The 22,411-nt window shown below is 43.8% G+C and overlaps 1 protein-coding gene across 1 annotated transcript in view; it reads left to right on the plus strand.

The window, feature by feature from the left end:
- Positions 1-22,411, plus strand: part of ANO2 (anoctamin 2) — a 1,660,301-nt gene that overhangs the window by 1,477,229 nt on the left and 160,661 nt on the right. The gene's annotated exons all lie outside the window — the stretch shown is intronic.

The following is a 22,411-nucleotide window of genomic DNA, read 5'->3' on the forward strand; positions in this document are numbered from 1 at the left end:
CTGTACCGGCGGTCTGACTGCCAGAATACAACTTGAGTGGTCAGACCACCGTGGCACCGGCGCAACATCTCTGGCGGTGTCGCGAATGTCTGAGGGATGCAGTATGGTGGTGCCCTGCTGCACTGGCAAGCATATTTCGACTTTCCTCACCGTCAGCATTCTCATCGAGGTTCTTACTGGCGGTGAGGAAAGAGACCCCTCATGGCCCTGTGCACGGGGGTGCATGCAGTGAGGCACATTTTGTGCCCCCCTGTTAGCGTGTCCCCCAGTTTCTACAGAGCATGGACTGCAGAGTCCATACCATGCAGGAACTGCCGTTGGTGCTCCTATTGCGATGCCCATTTTCAGAGGCACTGCTGTGGGAATGCCAAAGAAGCGCACGCCACACACGAGAAAGCAGGTAATCTGGCGGGCGGTGCTCACCCGGCTTTGACGGTGTGGTAGCGGAGTGGCAGCATGGCAGCCTCGCTCCCACACCAGAAAAGTCGGAATCGGGTCCTAAGCCCATTGCCATTAAATGAAGGCTCCACAAGAAAAGAACTTAAGCCAAATCTTAAAGGTTTATTTAAAACTAAGATCAAATATAGTAGCAAAAAAGTGTTTGTTGAATCATGGTTATTCAACAGATATAACATGTCCAAATCAAAACATGCAAGAAAATGAGCACACTGTCAATCTCTAAAGGGAGAAGCAGCCAGAATCAGAGTATATTTAAACAAGAGGACTGATATAGAGTCTGCCCCTGAAGAGTGCACTAAAGGAAGTAAACTTACTATAGAGTCTGCCAGCCGTGGCCGGTGGAGGGAGTTACGGACGGTGGGGCAGGGCGGGGGATGCTATGCGATGCAGTGCGTGCTACGAAATTCTTTTTATTATTTAAATTGTTTACTTACCTCCAATTATCCATAATCCGATTTTTAGCACACACCCCCCCCCCCCACCCTGCCCCTCCCCGCCTTTCTGCCCCACTGGAACTCCCTCCACGGGCCGTGGCTGGAGTCTGTTCCATAAGAACTGATCCAAAAAGCTAAGTATAGCAGACTTGAGAAGAGTCTGCACAATTAAAAAGGCAAAGAAATGGCGGCACATATCGCTAAAACATTATGTTTTATAAGAATTAATTTCTGAATAGCTACACTCTGAGTATGATCTACCATGAGCTATTAGGGCTGGATTAAGAAAGATACATTCATTAGAAGCAATCAGGTTTCAAATATACAAGATACATCAAAAAGAATACATCTAATAAACACCTACTTTGCTGAATATTAATGAGGTATACAGGTAAAATGGAGGTGGTGACAGGGCATTCATGTAACTTAATAAAACAACAACATGTTTTGCGAATTAGGGACCCTTTCCTTCAAGCCTAGGAAAAGCCTTCTAAATTTGTGACTAATGGGAACATCCTGGACATTGCTACCTCAGCATTACACAAATTAATATATTTTATAAATACAGATACCACAGCCTTAGCTTCTATTTCACTGATTTTCTGAACTGCAAAAACACACAGAGCACATAAAAATGGAGAAGGTTGTTCACCTAATATAAAAGCACATTTATTTCTGCAAACTGTAATAGATGCCACTGCAGATTGTCAGGCTAGCTAAACCATGTTTAAATTAGGCACTATTATCTGATTCATAAAAACTCTTAAATTCAATGCTGAACTTTGACAGAACACTCATCAAGACTGACAGTATCCTACCCACACAGGAACAGTGATCTTTGAACCTCATTGCATGCAATGCCTCTACAATTAGTGATGGAGATGTCTTTGCACATTCCTACTGAATTTGAATGCAACCGAGTTGCATTGAAACAGTGCTTGTATGCAAAGACTGTATAGAGAAGAAAGCAAATAGATAAAGAAGTACACTTACTCTGATTTCCTCTGACACCGTATTATATGTTCTTGTTTTCTCAATACAAATTAATAGCTTTGAAATTGGAATTGGTGTCACTGCAGGGATTTGGAGCACTTTGGATACTGGGACACCAATGACTTTAAGCCTAATGAAAAGGGTTACAGAAAAATGAATCCTTGGGAATCTATTTTTGTTCCTAGTTACCCTAGGTTTCCATCTGCAATAAGGTTACACTCTATTTTGTATGCTGTGTTATGTAAACAGTACATTATGCAGTTCCCCTAAGAGAATTAGGAAACTGTAGAGAGAGTATTACAAAAATCTCATCTGCTTTATTTATTCTCAATTTTATTTTCACTTTTGCCCTGACCTCAAATATGGTTGGACCAGGCGAATGAAACAATTTTTTCATTCAAAATATTTTTCTGTTCAGCTTGTGTTGGGTTATCAGGTGGACACTGCAGGTTCCAAATAATAATATCCAGAATGTGGTAAGATGGTTGAAGTGCTCAGGACTACACTGTCTTATCATATTTGTTACTGGGTTAGTTAGATAATGATGATGCCATAGATTTTCTCTAGGCCTATTGATGCTGTCATTTAAATGGGGCTGCCAAAGCTTCTGCTGTCAACCACTCATAATATCAATATAAAATAACTGGCATACTAATACAAACATGACCAGTATTATCATCCTATCCTGTTGAGATGTTGAGCATACCCCAACCACTGTAGAATGCAGGGAAAATATTTTGGGGTTGGGCAAACCAGGCAGCAGATTGTGGAAGAAAAGGAGACCTTCATAAGTAGGTGTTCAGAGTTTGAGGAATCTACAGTAATGTGAGCCAAATGTCAGAATGGTACATTCTCCCTATTACTTCGTGGACTTAGGAGGAACATTCATATTGACATTGAGGGAAGAAGAAGTTGGAAGCTGCACAACCAAGCCCACCTGTATTGTTTATCACCAAGTGTGTTAATCAGATTATTTGTATCACTATTGTCCTATAGTTGTGAGTGGTAATTAAATAAAAAAACAAGCCTTAGCTGTAGACTTAGTGCACTGTTCAAAATTTGGAATGTACTCACACAGACTGCTGTGCGTCCCTGGTGACCTTGCACCTAGAGGAAGTGATGCAGGTTGTCCCTAAACGGCAACCACTGCAAGTCAGAAATACACCTGAATAGGTGCGCGCAGGCTGTCAAATGCATTGTGTATAGTGCAAGAGAAAAGTATAGCTCCACAATTCAGTGTTAGGGTCAAAAAGTAAATTACCATTTCTGTAGTAGACTGAGACTAAAAGGGTAGATTCTTCCTCTTCAGTTTCTAGTTCTAGAGCAGCCCTAAATGCTGGTGTCTGACCTCATGTAATATTGACTAACACCGTATAGCGCTAGTCTTGCTCTCCCTAGTGCCACTAGTCAACACAACTCTAGTCTGAAGTTCCCAGATATTTTGAGATTTCATACTTTAATGGGTGAGTCATCTTCTGTGATGTTTTTTTCCCACAGTGAGGGTAATAACAAACTAAACAAAAAAACTAATGTGGATATTAAAAATATTGTGGTCCAAGAATGCTCACGTAATTTATGTACTGTTCATTACAAACTAGTGGAATAGCGCATAAATTGTGCAAGCACCACAATGAAAAGACAAAGTCATTAGATTTCCTTTGAGTTCCCTTTTTGGAACAGATGGCTATCTCTAATTGCATTAGAAAGACTTGCAGTGTTTGCAAGATGTGTTAGTGGCGCCAATAAAAGAGTGAGTGCCTTTAACACCTAAATTGTAGTACCGACATTATTTAGTTTATTATATAAAGTATGTATGGACTTTTTCATTTGTCCAGGTAGGAGGCACTTTCCTATTATTCCTGACTAGAATGAATGAATGAATGAATGAATGAATGAGAAATTTATAAAGTGCAAACTCCTGCCCGAGGGAGTATTGGCACTAAAGAGACGGATACAGCTATAGATTTGTTTGACCTTGTAGAGACTCCTGATACCTTATGCGACAACCACCACTCCTAATCCTGAGAGAAGAGTCAGGTTTTCAAGCCTTTCCTAAAAATGGATAGCGATGGAGCCTATTCCAGATCAAAGCTATGGTCCTAAAAAAAGTCTTCCCACCCCAGGTTGTTCTCCTGAAGGGCGGGACTACAAGGTTAATAGCTGACCCTGATTGTAGGGTCCTCCCTGGGATATATCATATGAGCTTATCCTTAAACAGAGATGGCCCTAGTCCCTTCAATCATTTTTAGGCCAGACGGAGTGCCTGAAACCTAACACGTTGTTTGACTGGAAGCCAATGAAGTTTCTTATGGCTCATCTAGCTGATTTAAATTTAGGGATTTTATAAAGAAATTTAGCCGCCGCATTCAGCACTGTCTGAAGCTTCTTCCAAGATCCTACTGATAGATTGAGATATAGGCTATTACACTAATAAGGCCTTGAAAGTACAAGCAAGATGACTACTGTTTTCAGAAGATCTGACGGTAAGAATTTTTCAATTTTTTAACGAGCCTTAAGGAACAAAAGGAGGCAGATGTAACTTTGTTTACTTGAACTTTGAGCTCCAAATCCTCATCAAACAGAAATCCTACATTTCACTTTGGTTACTGGTTCTGGCTGAGAGACCAATTCAGGAGGCCACTATTTGAGCGTCCAAAATTATAGATTATTACCAAAAAGGATCACCTCAGTTTTTGCTCAGTTTAGCTTCAGGAATCATTGTCCATCCATTTACTAACATCACTCATGCAGGTTCCAAGGGTGTGGCCCGAGCTATTCTCATGTTCCACCAGTCGCACAACAATTTGTGTGTCATCTGCGTAGGAGGCTAGGGAAAGACTAGATGTTTTAATGAGTTTAGTTAGCAGTGTGACATATAGATTGAACAATGTCAGGCACAGCAAGGAGCCCTGTGGGACTCAGTAAGGCAGGGAGAAGGGCTTGGAGGTTAACTTACCATGCACCACTCTCTGTTGCCTGTTCTCTAGGAAGGCTTGAAGGAGATTAAGCACAGTACGCTCTATCCCCAGCTTCTGCATACGGTCAACCAAAATATCATGGTTGACCGTATCAAACGCCATGGAGAGCTCCAATAAAATCAGAACCGCATGCCCCTCCACAACTCAGAGTTTTTTAAATTTCCTCATTTGTTACCACCGAGGCGGATTCTGTACTATGATTGTTCCTGAACCTGCATTTGGTGTCATCCAATAGGCGATTCTTTTCAATATATTTGAATAGCTGCTCATTCATTACTTTCTCCATCAACTTAGTTCCAAAAGGAAGTCTGGAAATTAGGCAATAGTTATTCAAATCCAGGGCATTGAGATTATCCTTTTAAGAAGAGGCAGAATAGAGTCAGATTACTAGTGCACGGGGAAACCACTCTCCATAAACATTATATATTGAAAATCTGCGCAAGATGATTTGTCACTTGCAGTGGGATCATATGGCCGGGATGCCTATCACCCCCTCCGAACACAATCCCCAAGGATGGGAAGACGGACGCAGTTCTGAACTTTTGGAAGGCGGGAGGGAGTTACCCTCCCGGCCGTATTTATTAATATATGAAACAAAATTAAAACATTAAAATAACAGTTTCATATCATGTACAATTTTCATTTATACATTTCACTGCAGTCATGTTTATTGGCTAACCTTAACAAATCTCTAATACAACGGTTCTCCTAGCCGAGTCTAAACATCCTGCAAATGCATACTTTCTAAAATAAAATTGTACATCCTAACATTACGGGCCAACGGCAAGGTCGTAACCGGTGTCAGATCCCTACTACCAGAACTCCCCCCTCACGTGTGAGGGGCGGTCGCACAGAGGACTTTACCTCTATGCCAACTTCTAATTTCCCTTGTCTTAGCGGGGGCCCCTTATTTAACTCGACGCCATCTTAGTGGTCGTCCGAGGACTCGTGTGAGGTGTCTAGAAGGTAGCGTGGACCCCCCTCCCACCCCACACTGTCTATCACATCCGCCGTCGCGGATATCCTGGCCCCGGGAAATTCCTAGGAGGGGCATCGAGCCGCCTCCTCCCCTGGGAGGGGCCTATGACCGCCTTCCCTTCGGCGACCCCATACTTAGTGGGTGCCGCCTCCCCTTGTGAGGGGCCCATGGCCGCCTCCCCCGGGCGCTCCCATCCATAATGGGTGATGCCCCCTCTAGGGATCTTGAAATTACTGCTCACCGATCATGACCTTACCGCCCGACCAAAATAAATACGACATTTTTTGGACCTAAAGAAGAGAGCGAAAAAAGCGGATACCTGGACATTGTACTATTCATCATCTTATCTACACATGCTACACATTTCATTAGACTGTGATACTCCGCTCTACTGGAGAGAAAATTGTTCTAAAGCGAATTACTTTATTGCATTTCAAACATCTGACATCTTTATTACACACTAAAAAAGATAATATCAATGCAACTCCATTTTAATGCATTACTAAACGTTGCCATACGGGGCTGGTGGGTGGGTCAAAATTGCTCCTTGTTCCGTCTAGGGCTCACGTGCAACGAGAGGGTGCAGCTTCCAAGCACAGGAACAAGAGGATGCTTCTCTGGATTGTTGCTCCTTTTATTCCTCTTCGGGAGGGCGTGTACCCTCCTCTGGTACGCCTACGGGGCGTGACCAACGGTGTAGGTGTCTAGGACAACCCTTTCTTGGGCGGAAAAAGGCGCGCCCAGGCTACGCCGCTTCGGGCATACCAGCCGAGACACGCCCCCCACCCAAAATGGTTTCCCGGGGGGATCCGGGCACCCCGCCATACGTTCGGGGGGACCGAGTGGTCGCCCCTTTCCATATGGCCGGGATGCCTATCACCCCCTCCCAACACAATCCCCAAGGATGGGAAGACGGACGCAGTTCTGAACTTTTGGAAGGCGGGAGGGAGTTACCCTTCCGGCCGTATTTATTAAAATATGAAACAAAATTAAAACATTAAAATAACAGTTTCATATCATGTACAATTTTCATTTATACATTTCACTGCAGTCATGTTTATTGGCTAACCTTAACAAATCTCTAATACAAAGGTTCTCCTAGCCGAGTCTAAACATCCTGCAAATGCATACTTTCTAAAATAAAATTGTACATCCTAACATTACGGGCCAACGGCAAGGTCGTAACCGGTGTCAGATCCCTACTACCAGTGTGAGGGGCGGTCGCACAGAGGACTGTACCTCTATGCCAACTTCTAATTTCCCTTGTCTTAGCGGGGGCCCCTTATTTAACTCGACGCCATCTTAGTGGTCGTCCGAGGACTCGTGTGAGGTGTCTAGAAGGTAGCGTGGACCCCCCTCCCACCCCACACTGTCTATCACATCCGCCGTCGCGGATATCCTGGCCCCGGGATATTCCTAGGAGGGGCATCGAGCCGCCTCCTCCCCTGGGAGGGGCCTATGACCGCCTTCCCTTCGGCGACCCCATACTTAGTGGGTGCCGACTCCCCTTGTGAGGGGCCCATGGCCGCCTCCCCCCGGGCGCTCCCATCCATAATGGGTGACGCCCCCTCTAGGGATCTTGAAATTACTGCTCACCGATCATGACCTTACCGCCACAGGCCGGATAGTTGACCGGCTATCCGGACCCCCCACACTCCTACTAAAGGTCATGACTATACAAACCCCGTAACCACGCTAAGAAGTCTCCTATGAGTAAGACATTCTCCTCCCGGGACAATTGAACCCCGTCTTCGAGATACATATGATCCCCCCGGATACATCCATGCGGAATACAGTGCAACTGTCCTGAACGAAACAATCTACCCAGCTTGTTATTAACCTTCTTTACTGAATGATTCAAAGCTGACACAGAGAGGGCCCCCGCCACACCTTCCTTGGAATCATGTGTGTCCATGCTATCGTGCACCCCGGAATCCTCTTTGCCAACCAGCTAACAGTGGATAGAACCTGCTCGAGGAGTACTCGTCGACCGAGCGACACCAAGTCATTGCCCCCCAGATGCACTATGATTATAGACGGCGGTGACCTCGTCCGCCCTAACAGTTCCTCGACAAAACACTGAAACCGGTCAATACAGAGCCCGCCCCTTCCATGGAAGGTCACCCTGTACCCGTATTCCCCAGCTGCGTGAATCATGTCACCTGCTTTGAATACGTCCGCGGCACGCCTCACGTATGAGTGGCCCACGACCCACACCACTCTTTCCTCAGCCGGTGGTCTTTGACCGCTGGTCCCCAGGTGTCGGGTCGACTGCACAGTCCGCCCCGCCTCGCAAGCTCGCGAAACTGTAAACCAAACAAAAGACAAGAAGCGTGAGTGCATGACATTAGCTTCACAACATGTGCAACCACACATACCGTTTATAACAGTTCGAGGACCATCGTCCCAATTGTTTCACCATTTCCACACTTTGACCCCTGGCTGTAGCCTCTGTAGCAGCCCCTATCCTGAAGGAAATGGGTCCCAAAATCGCTCGGGTCCAAGCCCGCTGCCGCGATTGCGAAAGTTAACACCCGCTGAAACTGAAACCTTGTCAGTGGGGTGGTGTCGTTGTGTCTTAGCAAGCTTCCCCCCCATGTTACAGCCCTTTGCGCCAGGTATTGCTCGACGCACTGTACCGGGCACATGGGGGATCCTCGCATGCGCTGGACCACAATACTGTCCCCCATGGCGCCCTGGTCGGTTTTAGACCTGGGTATTGTGATTACCATTGAATCACCCTTGATCTGAACGTGCTCCCGGCATAGACCTCCCCCCACATCCTTCTTATTTCTTGCCACCATCTCGCTCACCCGCATAGCCCCATGGAATGCTAATGCGAAAGCAGCCCGGAACAGCACTACTTCGGACTGGGAGGAACATGTCGTGGGGAGCACTGACATCAGCAGGGACAATCTTTCTAACCCAATCGGGCGCCTCTCGTCTACTTTATGACCCTCGAGGCGTTGCCACCCTCGTAGCGCTTTTTTAACCAGAAAGGACGATGTAGGGTCCTTGATGCCGTAAGCCTGCGCCATGAATGCAATGGCGGCCCGGTGCCTATTGGCCGTCGCCGCTGATCGGCCTGCCTTGTGGAGTGCTACCAAAAACTTCAGTACATACTCCTCCTGTCCCCACTTATCCCCTCCTGCTGGACCCAAAAATGTACAATAGGAACGAAACGCTCTTTCGTATGCCTTCCATGTCCTGGGGGCTAGGCTGGCTCCCACGAGGTCCTGTAATCCGGGGCACCGAGTAACCAGAGAGCTTCGGGAAACGGTGCCGCCACTAGATCCGCAGAGGGTAGATAACCCCTGAAGGCCTGCATGTGGGAACGAGAGAGTGCATCAGCCGCCTGGTTCAATACACCCGGCACATGCCTTGCCCTAAACTGAACGTTCAGTCTCATGCACAGTAGGACAATTTCTTTTAGCAATCTTAAAATCAGCTTGCAGCGTGCTGCCTGATTATTTATGCATTCAACCACGGTCATGTTATCGGACCAAAATACAACTGAGCGATCACGGAAATTGTCAGGCCATGCCTTCAGGGCCACCAAAATGGGGAACAGCTCAAGAAATCCAATGTTACCTGTTAGCCCACTGGTGTGCCACCACGTCGGCCATGTTTGCGCCGACCATCGATTACCAAAGATGGCGCCAAATCCCACGCTCCCTGCCGAGTCGGTCCACAAACCCAGCTACTCTGAGGATGGTGGTGGTTTGCTCCATACCACTCGACCGTTGAAATCCGCCAGAAATGTCAACCGTATGCGCATATCCTGGCGAACTTTTGCAGACAGCCTCGTGCGGTGGTGTCCTTCTTTGAGACCGTCCATGGCTTGTGCAATAGAGCGGGAAAATGGGCGGGCCATCGGTATCACTCTGAGGGCAAAGTTAAGTTGGCCCACCGCTTGCTGTAACTGATGGAGAGTTACCTTCTCTTTGCTAATGCACAATTCTAGCGAGGCCCTAAATTTCATTACCTTGTCCCTGGGCAAACGGAAGCACCCCTCCACTGAATCGAGCTCAATTCCAAGAAACTCCAGTGAAGTAGATGGCCCCACCGTTTTCCCCGGTGCCAATGGCACGCCAAACCGTTTCATGAGATTGCAGAATTCCAGTAAAGCCCGTGCACATTCCGTGTCACCGGCTGGCCCCAAGAACAAAAAATCATCTAGGTAGTGCATAACCTGTGTATAGCCCGTAGCTTTTGTGAACGCCCATTGCAGAAAACAGCTGAATTTCTCAAAATAAGCACAAGAGATGGAGCAGCCCATAGGCATACATCTGTCCATGTAATAGCGTCCCTGAAACACAAAACCTAATAGACGCTGGTCTTGAGGATGTACCGGGAGCAACCGGAATGCTGACTCAATATCTGATTTAGCCATCAGCGCTCCGGGCCCCAGGCGATTCAACATGGCGACGGCCTCATCAAAGGATGCGTACCGCACCGAACAGACTCCAGGATCAATCGCATCGTTCACCGAAAGACCCCTAGGAGCCGACAAGTTATGAATTAACCTAAACTCACCTGGGTCCTTCTTGGGGACTACTCCCAACGGTGAACAAATGAAATTCGGAACAGGCGGGTGCCTATATGGGCCGGCAACCCGGCCCCGGTCAACTTCCTTCGCAATCTTGTGTTCTACCACCATTGGGTGCTGCTGAACGCACAGTTGATTTCTGCACATCGAGTCCCCCCGAAAATCCCCCGCCGGGATGTGGAAGCCATATGAAAAACCGTCTCGTAACACCCCAGCGGAGACATGATAAGGGTATTCGTTTAGCCAGGGCATCATCGCCATGATATCTACGGGGGTAGGTAGTGGTACCCCTCGGCCGGTATTAGACCTGTTTGGTACCTCCTCTACCCCCGGTATCCCCATTCTTGGCTCTGCACGAACTCTCCGGGTGTGAAGAATGTCCGCACCCTGCACACTCATGCCTGAACTTACATGTCCCCTGTGGCCTCGTGCACTTGCCTCTGTTAAAATTCCAACAAACCCCCTTTCTACCTCCGTTCCCACTACTCCTGGGTTGGTGATCACCTGCGGGGTTTGATCGAAAGGGCGCCGCCGATTGATGGCGGGAAGGCGCCGACCCATACTCGCCGAGCGAGGACGACTTCGTCGTGCCCGGCAAGAGCTGCTTCTGCCAAGAGACGGAGTCGAGACAGTCCCACGTCAGAGACGAATCGTGCTCCTTGGCCTTGCGAAACTTACTATCATAACCCCTCCATAGATCGCCATCATATGTTTCATAGAAATCCATTATACGTGTCTGATAACAGGCTAATTCAGTCATAATCTCTGGATTACGCTCCCCCATAATAGCAGTAAACATCCCAAAGGCCTTGGCCCAATTCGAAATCGTTTCATCCACCCTGAAGCCCGCCATTTTTGCGCGCCATACACTCGGATGCAACAAATCCTTCCGGGCCTTAACATACTCAATCTCGTGGTGATCAGTCAGGAGCGAAAACATATTGACATATTTATCAGCCCAAATCATCTCTTTCGTGGCCAGAGGAATATGCTGAACTACTTTCTCCCTCCTTGAGGGCAAGGACCCCCCATTTGCCATTGGCAATGGCTGCTTACCAGACTCTACAGCCGGTCCTGCCGATTTTCCACCGCTAGCCGCTGGTTCTTCCGAGGGAATCTGTGAGGGAACAAGAGGGACATTCGCCTTCGCGGCATCTCGCGATTGCCGCAACTGCTTCATTAGCAACCTAGCCTCTTTGGCCGTGTCTCCGGGCGCCGCTGCACCCTCGGTATTCTTTCCAAGCCATGCGGCCAACTGGGCGGCCAACTCCGGAGGCATTTCCTCCTCGCTAGTGGGCGTAACTACTACCGGAATTGGCTGGCCCGCATCCGGGATCGGTACAGGTACCGGGGCCTCAACAGGACTAACTGGGCTTACCGGGGGTGACTCGGGAACTGGGGACTCCCCCCCTGCTGCCCTATTCCTGGCCCTTTTACATCTCCCTGCGGGTACCACTCCTGACAATGCCGGCCCGATGACCTTCTTCGGCTTGCCCGTATTATTCATGGCCGCCATTTGCTTTTTCATGTTCGCCATGTCCTTCACCAACATGCGGAGCATCTGCTCCGTCCCTGCCTTCTTTCCGACCTTTCTGCCAGGCATCGTTGTCAGAGACTCGACCCTTGCTGCTTAGCTGCTCGACGAGGTCCTGGATCCAGAGGTCCGCAGACGTTGGGAGAGAAGGCTCCTGGAAGAGAAAGACAAAAATTACAAGTTCTCAAAATTGCTCCTTGTTCTGTCTAGGGCTCACGTGCAATGAGAGGGTGCAGCTTCCAAGCACAGGAACAAGAGGATGCTTCTCTGGATTGTTGCTCCTTTTATTCCTCTTCGGGAGGGCGTGTACCCTCCTCTGGTACGCCTACGGGGCGTGACCAACGGTGTAGGTGTCTAGGACAACCCTTTCTTGGGCGGAAAAAGGCGCGCCCCGGCTATTCCGCTTTGGGCATACCAGCCGAGACACGCCCCCCGCCCAAAATGGTTTCCCGGGGGGATCCGGGCACCCCGCCATACGTTCGGGGGGACCGAGTGGTCGCCCCTTTCCAAATGCATAATTTTTTTGTGGCCATGGGTCTTGTGGAGCACCAAATTTAACCAAAGGGATTAAACTCCTGAGCTGTTCTTCAGAAGGTACCTTAAAAGCCGAAAACTTAGATTGACCTGTCGCTGCATTTGGAATTTGAACCTCTGACTATATAGATGTCCTGCCTGCAGAATATTTATAAAAAATATTTGCTACTTTCTCTTGAAAAAAGCAGGCAAGAGCATCACAAAAATCTTGACTATTCGTTGCTGAATTAAGAGTGAATGGTACTACCAGTTTTTTATCACTCACATGCAAATTTTATTTGCTCAGAGTAATAGAGCATTTTAGCAGCTACAAAGCATTTTTTATGTTTGACTAATTTAAGTTTGTAGGTTATTCTTTCGGACTCATAGTTTTTCCTCCACTTCTATTCTTGCCTGCGACATTCTTGTCTTGATGTCTTAAGAGCTGCATTAGAGTGTCTAAGGCCGAGCCTAACCAAATGGAAACGTTTTCAACACTCTGCTCTAGGTTGAGATCCAGTTGACAGGGTGAGGTTGTAAGAATGACGTCCAACTCGGCCGGCTGAATTCTGTGCCAGGCTCTTCCTGGAGTTTATTGGGCTACAGGCCTGTGCGGTGATGTCTCCTGAATTTTTAGCTGCCATTTAACTGCCCAGTGGTCGGACCACGTAAGGGGAAGAGAAAGTAGGATTTTAATGGATGGATGATTAGAAAAGACACCGTCTAATATATGTCCAGCTCTGTGCGTCGGTCCTCTGGATATTAAAGATAGTCCGAGACCGTTCATAATATCAATCAGTTTTGTGGAGTCCAAATTAATCTCCTTTTCCAGATGAAAATTTAGTCACTCAACACTGAGAAGTTAGAGGTCAGGATGGACGATTCAAGGGTTACACAGAGCTTATCTGCAAAACCGGGTCTGGGTCCCGGTGGGGCTAGATTAACATGCCCTTAAATGGCTGCTTGTTGGACAGTTGCACAGAAAATACTAAGGACTCAAAGTCAGATGCTGTTGAAGGTGTAAAAGTAGCTTTAAAATGATTTTGATAAAAAAACTGCCAAACCCAACCACCTCCGTTTTTTTTGGGCCTGTCCAGTCGATAGACATCGGATCCTGGGAGAGTAGCAGTGATAATTTCCGGGCCTGAGTTCGAATCTGCCCATGTTTCGATAACAAACACAATGTCTGCATGCTGAAACTGAACTAGTTTATAAAATTCTAAATGATGCTTCACTAAGGGCCTTGTATTTAAGGCGCACATGTGAGATTTGTATACATAAAGCCGACCCTTCTATTACTCTGCTGATTGAGTGTAGCAGTTTGTTCTAGATTAATTACCGGTTTGGCTCTCAAAAGTCTATCATGTGTATGGTTGAACGCTGTATGGTGAGGAGGGGTCAAGGAAGAGTTATGTTTAGCATAATATGCGGGAGGCACTTACTGTGAGGTCTTAGCACTAGTAGGGCCTCTAGTGAGTAACTAATGTTCCGCAGTGGTTGTGGGGTTGTTCGACCAAGGGGACGGCCAGGTGTGTTACCGTTAAAACGCATCTTTTACAACGCGTTCCGTTACAACGCGATTTTTACATCGCAAATACCATTACAATGCATGCCATTACAACGCATGGCATTACATTGCAGATGCTATTACAACGCATGGCATTACATCGTAAGTATTGGTAAGTATTTAATTTTTTTTTTATTTTATTTAATATTTTATAATTGATTTAATTATTATTAATTATTTAAAAATATTTATTTCGTTTTTAAATATTATAAATTAAATATATTAATTTAAGTATTTTTTAAAATAAGTATGAGTATAGGAGTATATGTTTTGGGGTACTGATGTATATGTTTTGGGGTGTTTGGGTATTTTTAGGTTTTAGGGCAGTGTTTGGGTTTTGGGGTACAGGGGTGTTTTTAGGTTTTAGGGCAGTGTTTGGGTTTTGGGGTACAGGGGTGTTTTTAGGTTTTAGGGCAGTGTTTGGGTTTTGGGGTACAGGGGTGTTTTTAGGTTTTAGGGCAGGGTTTGGGTTTTGGGGTACAGGGGTGTTTTTAGGTTTTAGGGCAGGGTTTGGGTTTTGGGGTACAGGGGTGTTTTTAGGTTTTAGGGCTGGGTTTGGGTTTTGGGGTACAGGGGTGTTTTTAGGTTTTAGGGCAGTGTTTGGGTTTTGGGGTACAGAGGTGTTTTTAGGTTTTAGGGCAGGGTTTGGGTTTTGGGGTACAGGGGTGTTTTTAGGTTTTAGGGCAGGGTTTGGGTTTTGGGGTACAGGGGTGTTTTTAGGTTTTAGGGCAGGGTTTGGGTTTTGGGGTACAGGGGTGTTTTTAGGTTTTAGGGCAGGGTTTGGGTTTTGGGGTACAGGGGTGTTTTTAGGTTTTAGGGCAGGGTTTGGGTTTTGGGGTACAGGGGTGTTTTTAGGTTTTAGGGCAGGGTTTGGGTTTTGGGGTACAGGGGTGTTTTTAGGTTTTAGGGCAGGGTTTGGGTTTTGGGGTACAGGGGTGTTTTTAGGTTTTAGGGCTGGGTTTGTTTTTTGGGGTACAGGGGTATTACGACTTTATATAAATTAAAATAATTAAATTAATTTTATTTAATTTAATTAAAATAATAACTATATTTACAATTATTAATTTAATTGTATTAATAAACGATTATAATTAAATTATATTATTTAAAAATGTTTAATTAATTAAATTCTTTTAATTTTATTAAATATAATTATATTATGTATTATTTATAACTTAATTAAATTATAATTATATTTATTGTTATTAATTACATTATATGATTTTCTATTTATAAACTTTTTATATATCATTAATTTAATTAAAATAATAACTATATTTACAATTATTAATTTAATTGTATTAATAAACGATTATAATTAAATTATATTTTTTAAAAATGTTTAATTAATTAAATTATTTTAATTTTATTAAATATAATTATATTATGTATTATTTATAACTTAATTAAATTATAATTTTATTTATTGTTATTAATTACATTATATTATTTTCTATTTATAAACTTTTTATATATCATTAATTATATTATTTTAAATATATTACATTAATAACAAATTTAATAATAATTAAATTACTATAATTAAATTAATTACTGTTTTAAAAATGTTATATTATTTTTATTATTTTAAATTAATTTAATTAACTTTATTACATTTTTTTTAAAAAAGATATACTTACCTATACTTACGATGTAATGCCATGCGTTGTAAAAGTATCTGCTATGTAATGCCATGCGTTGTAATGGCATGCATTGTAATGGTATTTGCGATGTAAAAAACGCGTTGTAACGGAACGCGTTGTAATACATCGCGTTGTACTGACACCAATCCACGGCCACTGGGTGCGGTTCAGGCGTGGATGGCTGCAGAGGGCTTGCCTTTGGTGCCTTTGGCTTCACGTTGGCGCTAGCCTCTGGTTTTATACTAGGAGGAAGTGAGCCTAAGAAATAAGCTAGACCGCCACCCTCCCAAGATGGCGTCAATGGATGGGAGAGAGTGAACCTACTAGCCCTCCCTTCCCTTAATCAGCACACGAGTGCTGCGGTGGCCCAGAGAGGAGTAGAAACAGGTGGCTAACTCAAACAGTCAGCAAATGCAGGTAAGAATGAATAGCCCTGCAGTTATTATTTTGATTCCCCAGGAAGAAAAAGTATTAGTAAAAATGGCCAAAAAGTCACCTCATCTGCAGCTTCCACTCTCTGCACGTCGGCTCTATCCTCCAGTTTTATTCTAGGAGGAAATGGGATTAAGAAAAAAGCTAAACCGCTACCCTCCCAAGATGGCATCTTCGGAAGGGAGGGAGTGAACCTACTAGCCCACCCTCCACTCAATAAGCAGGCGAGTGCTGCGGGGGACCAGGGAGGAGTAGAAACAGGTGGCTAACTCAAACAGCCGGTAGATACAGGTAAGAATGAATAGCCCTCCAGTTATTATTTTAATGCCCCAGGAATAAAAAGTGAGAGTAAAAATGCCCGAAGAGTAACAAACAACATTAGTATAAAAGTCTATTAAGATAGATCGTATTTACAAGTCACCTCGTCTGCAGCTTCCTCCTGCTGCACATCTGCACCATCCTCCAGTTTTATCCTATGAAGAAGTGGGCCTAAGAAAAAAGCTAGACCACCACCCTCCCAAGATGGTGTTTATGGATGGGAGGATGTAAAAGAGTGAACTTTCTAGCCCTCCTGCCACTCAATCAGCACGCAGGTGCTGTGGTGGCCCGGAGAGGAGTAGAAACAGGTGGCTAACTCTAACATCTGGTAAATGCAGGTAAGAATGAATACCCCTGCAGTTATTATTTTAAGGCCCCAGGAATAAACGATGTCAGTAAAAATGCCCAAAGAGTAAAAACAACATCAGCATAAAGGTGTATTAAGATAGATTGTATTTACAAGTCACCTCGTCGGCAGCTTCCACCTGAATAAGCAATGCCTTTGTCTTGCACGGAGTTTGAATTACTAACAAGGAAGAAGATTCACTGGTCCTGGATAAATTAGCCATGAAAAATAGGCCTTCTTGAATTTTAGAGCATATGCTCTGTGAATTTTTAATCACCATATGGAAAGTCTCACTGAACTTTGGGAGAAATCCAAATGTGGGAAAGCAGAGTGCTGGGTAAGTTAGGTATCTAGCAATGGCATATTAGCAGTTTATGTCAGAATACTCTGTCGAAAAAATGAATATTTCATTAAAACAAATCAAAATATTATTCCATTAGGTGAAGATTATATAGAGCAATATGTTCCTAAGAATATTTAGGATGATATTATTCCAGTATCATACTATGCTAGCCTGTCTTCTTAACCTATCCATGCTAGGCCCAATGATCCCCAGTTTACGCTTAGAATAGACAGTAGTATGGAGGACTTCCATTTTTCTTAAAGACGAAAGGGCTTGCATATTATCTGATGGATGAATATCTTTTGAGTTGTCCAGACTGATCCTCCAATTTCTATCTGAACGTAATTGTCTCAGAACTGTGAAACATAGTGTGCAAGGCAGACTCCTGAGGATGATGTATTCTGATCTATTTTGGAGACTGCCTCCTGCAGCTTTCCTCGTGAGCCGGCTAGTGCCTGGTGTTAATTGGTCATAGAAGATAAGATGCCTACTTCTCCAATGGTAGAAGGACCAGTTAAGTCGTGGAAGGCCTTTGAATTGTTGTTGTCAACTGCGAAAGGATAACACTAGAGCAGTCCTAAAGTGTGCTGATTCATTGATCATAGAACTGATTAAGTCTATTTTGTGATGCAGTATTTGCATGAAACTCCATCTTATCTGGGAAACCATTTACTTTTGAATTAAAAACTAACACTTTCATAGATTTATGAAAACAAACAGGACCAAGCAGCATTAAACCAACAAAGAAATGCAAGTCAAGTCAAATTAGTCTTTATTCGAATACAAATTCATAAAAGACATATATACATTTAAAACAATAATCCAAAAGTTAAAAATCAGTTTCATTATTCACAAGTTACAGAATTCAGAGGTCCCTTAATAGTTCCAAAGTTGCCAGGTTCATAAACACTATAAATAGTTAAAAGTATCGTCCCTGCACCCACTTTTAAAAAAACAGGTACATTAAAACAGATGAGAATTTTCCTATCTCATTGTACATCATGCAGTCAACCCCTGTGCTCGTAGGAACCACATGCCATGTAGAAATTTAGATATTGCAATTATACAAAAAAAATCCCATCAGTTCTTAAAATCCTAAGAGCTTCTGTACCAGAAGTAATACCCAACATATGACATGTTGGCCTAATCCATTTATGTCTCAGGTTATTATACATTGGGCAAATGAAAAGAACATGGGCAATGGGTTCCACTTGCTCAGGACAAAACGGGCAATCCTTGGTTGTTCCGGTACCCCATTTGCTAGTAAAAGATTTTATTGGAAGGGTACCTATCCGATATTGATGGTACCATTTCCTATCACTTGGGACTGTAATGAGATTCCAATATTTTTCATATACTGGAACATGTTTGGTCTCTAAGAAAGCCTTAGACAGTGAATTAGTCGTCAAAGAGAAGAATCTTTTGACCATCACCATGTTCCAGAACAATCCCTTAAGATCTTTACGCGAAGGAAATGGGGAACTAGTTGGCTTGAGCCACAGCTGGTTAAGTCGCATATCACTCAGGACCAACCTAACCTGCTTCAGCCAAAGGTATCCCTGACCTCCAGAAGAGCATGGGCATACTCCGCTAGTTCCTCTGTGACCCAAAGCCTCCTCCAGTATGCCACAGGTCTGAAACGGGCTATATCCTCCAAAAATTGACTGCCCAGATTGTAATAGAGTGGTATAAGAGGAGTAGATTGTGGTAAACCCCTGATTGACCGCATAAATTTATTCTGGGAGGTCGAGAGAGCGGAGATATTGCTGAAGCCCCATAATTCTGCCCCGTATAGGACCGATGCTGAAATTTTGGGAATATAGATTTTCAATAAGGGAGTTATAAGCTTAGAATATGATTGTCCGGATTCCTTAAGCAATGCCCCTGCCAATTGGGCATGTCTAAGTAACAGCATGTCCACATGCAGGGTCCATTTTAGTTTGAAGCTTAATGTAATGCCCACGTAAGTGAATACATTAGCCTGCTCAAGTGGAACATTATTCATAGTAGCCTTCCCTATTACTGATTTTTGATTATGGAGAACCATGAACTTTGTTTTAGCTACGTTAATTATAAGGCCGGAGGCTTTGCAGAAAGTCTCAAACTGATTTATGGCCACCTGGAGACCCTTTTGGGTTTTTGACAACAACAGGGTGTCGTCGGCAAACATTAACAGGGGTATTTTCATACTATTTATAGTTGGAGCATCGGTAGCATAGTTCTCAAATAAATGTGTAACCCTATTAATGTATAGTGAAAATAAAGTTGGTGCCAATACGCACCCCTGTCTAACCCATCTTTCTATTTTGAATCTATCAGTCACTTGGCCAAACTGACCCCAACGTACTTGGGCAAAATTACCTTCGTGTAACTTAACCAAAAATGCTAACAAGTCCCTTGGCATCCTCTGATCGGCCAGGACTTCCCACAACCTAGATCTAGGCACCAAATCAAATGCCGTTTTAAGTTATAAAAAGGCTGCATAGATTCTCCCACCGTTAAGGAGGACTACATGCCAATAGATTAAAACAAATCGAAAAACCTTGTCTATGGTACTATGGCTTGCACGGAACCCTGCCTGGAGGGGGGATAAAATACTACATTTGTCGAACCAGGCTTCTATGCAACTCAGGACCAGCCTGGCGATTACTTTCTGTAAGTAATCTATCAGGCTTATGAGCCTGTAATTACCTGGGTATGATCGTGCAAGGCAGACTCCTGAGGATGATGTATTCTGATCTATTTTGGAGACTACCTCCTGCAACTTTCCTCATGAGCCGGCTAGTGCCTGGTGTTAATTGGTCATAGAAGATAAGATGCCTACTTCTCCAATGGTAGAAGGACCAGTTAAGTCGTGGAAGGCCTTTGAATTGTTGTTGTCAACTGCGAAAGGATAACACTAGAGCAGTCCTAAAGTGTGCTGATTCATTGATCATAGAACTGATTAAGTCTATTTTGTGATGCAGTATTTGCATGAAACTCCATCTCATCTGGGAAACCATTTACTTTTGAATTAAAAACTTACACTTTCATAGATTTATGAAAACAAACAGGACCAAGCAGCATTAAGCTAACAAAGAAATACACTTTTTGTAGTGCCTTGCTAATATCATAGCATTTTAATTTCCACAATTTCAGGACCAATGAGTCTTCAATGTATGTTTTTTAATGCCTAACGCTAAAGACCCTAGACATCCAAACCACAACATCTATCTGAAAATGTAACCATAGTGCCCTGGCCTCTCTTTGTCTCCATTTCCGATTATAACTTACTCAAATATAATAGGCCTTGGCAAAAATTGTAATTGCTCTGGTGTAATTCATGGAAACTTTGGAATTTTGTCTTACGTTTGTTTGTTATGCAAAAATACTGTGATGATATTATGCCACATTATGTGACATTTACAGTAAATATATAATGTGAGCTACTGTTGTTCGCGGTGCTTTTGGGGGATTTTTTAAACTATTTTTTAGCATCTTTCAAATGTTTATGGCAGAATTTTGCAATTGTATCTAAGTGGATGACTTGAATTTTTTTTAATGGTGTAGTATTGTGTTATATTGAATTACATTTTTTATGAATTTGTTAAGTTATTTCAGATGAGTGATGTATTATGCATTTATTTTCTTCTTTTCTTAGATAAGTATCTTGAATTAATTGAATCATGTTGGGCTATGTTTTTAAGGAAGTTTTATTCTGAAATAAAGTATTGAATGAACTTTTACAACAAATTTCCATGTGGCAAGGAAATTGCATTCCTGTACTTTGATGATCATTCGTACAATCCAAACATAGGTCTAAATCTTCACAATAAAGTTAAAAACTTTGATCTCTAGACTATTACATAAAGTGATTATGGTGGCAGATGGACTTCAGTCTGTCCACCATCGTCTCGGGGAGTGGGACCACCCGCCTACAAGGCGGTGGTCCCACAGTGGGTATTAGGATGCGACTGCCACTGTGGCGGTCACACCTGCCATACTTTGCATTACGGCGGGTGTTGCTGGCTGCAGCACCCACCGTAATGCAAAAAAGGTATGGTTTACATTTCCCTGCACTATGTGCCAGGCACCAAGCGTTGGGCAACCCAAAACCAAAGTGTCCGGGGGAAAAGGGGGCCACTACAGGCCCCAAAGTCGATCCCCGCCAGCCTTTCCATGGCGGGTAAACCGCTATGGAAAGGCTGGCGGGGATGGACAATCGTAATCTGGTAGGCACCGCTGCTATTTCAAAGATTCGGAGGCCTCCACAGCACCGGCTGGCTTAATGATCCCATTGGATGCCTGTCGGTCAGATTTTCCAACCACAACTGTAACGCTCGCCATAATAATAAAATGGCAAACTGTAAATGACCTCATGATGGCTGTGACAGAAATGTGATTGATCATTTTCTGCAATGCAGTGTCAAAATCTCAACTGCAGTCTAATGAGTAATACCCGATTTAAGTCCCTCATTTTAAGGGCCATATAATTCTCAAAATAGACTCTACATTGCATTTTTCTCAGGAAAATCATTTAGCCATGTAAAACCTGTCAAACTATATGCAGCGGAAAATTGCAATATTTAGAATTGCACACTTCAAAATAGTGAAAAACATGCTATATTACAACTATATGTCATCCCAGATTAAGGTAGTAACACAACATTGAGTAAACACCACACCTCACATTATCTGTATTCACCTGGTGCAGTTTTCCCAATCCAAGTACTGTGGTAGGGATTATTAAACCCTCAGGTCTGCAACCGCCGACAAAGAAACACTGTCCGCACATTATAAAGCCCTTTAAATTACTGAATGAAAAAATGTAATTTAAATTGGCTATTTTAATCCTTTTGAATATTCCTAAGACATCAGGCTGGATCTGGACATTTTCAAGCAGTAAACCTGCATGCCCGTAGGTGGCATCTTGTGGCCCTGCACTGATGTGATTCCTCTCCAGATGTGATGGGCAGAGCCGTATATAAGAGCCACACAAGCGCTGGCATCAGTCCCGTTTTTTCTACGCCACCAGATGTGGATATGGAACTAACCCTTGTATCGCAACACAACTGTTCTTTTCTTAATTTAACACAAAAATACTAGTATGCAAGCGAAATGTCATCCCCTAAAACTACAGTGTTCAAACCTTGGAGGGACTGTAACAAGCAAATGTTAGATCATCACTCCATGCCCTGTAGTGAATGTGCACAGAGAATCTGAAGGCTATCTGGATGTAAAATTAAGTTATACATTACCAAGCACCGGAACACTCTACGTTGTAAACAGTCGATGTCCAAAGAAAAGTCTCGTTCTGCTCCCAAAGTCATTTACACAGCAGGTT

Source organism: Lissotriton vulgaris, chromosome 1_1, assembly GCF_964263255.1.
Source record: "Lissotriton vulgaris chromosome 1_1, aLisVul1.2, whole genome shotgun sequence".
In the NCBI taxonomy this organism is placed as follows: domain Eukaryota; kingdom Metazoa; phylum Chordata; class Amphibia; order Caudata; family Salamandridae; genus Lissotriton; species Lissotriton vulgaris.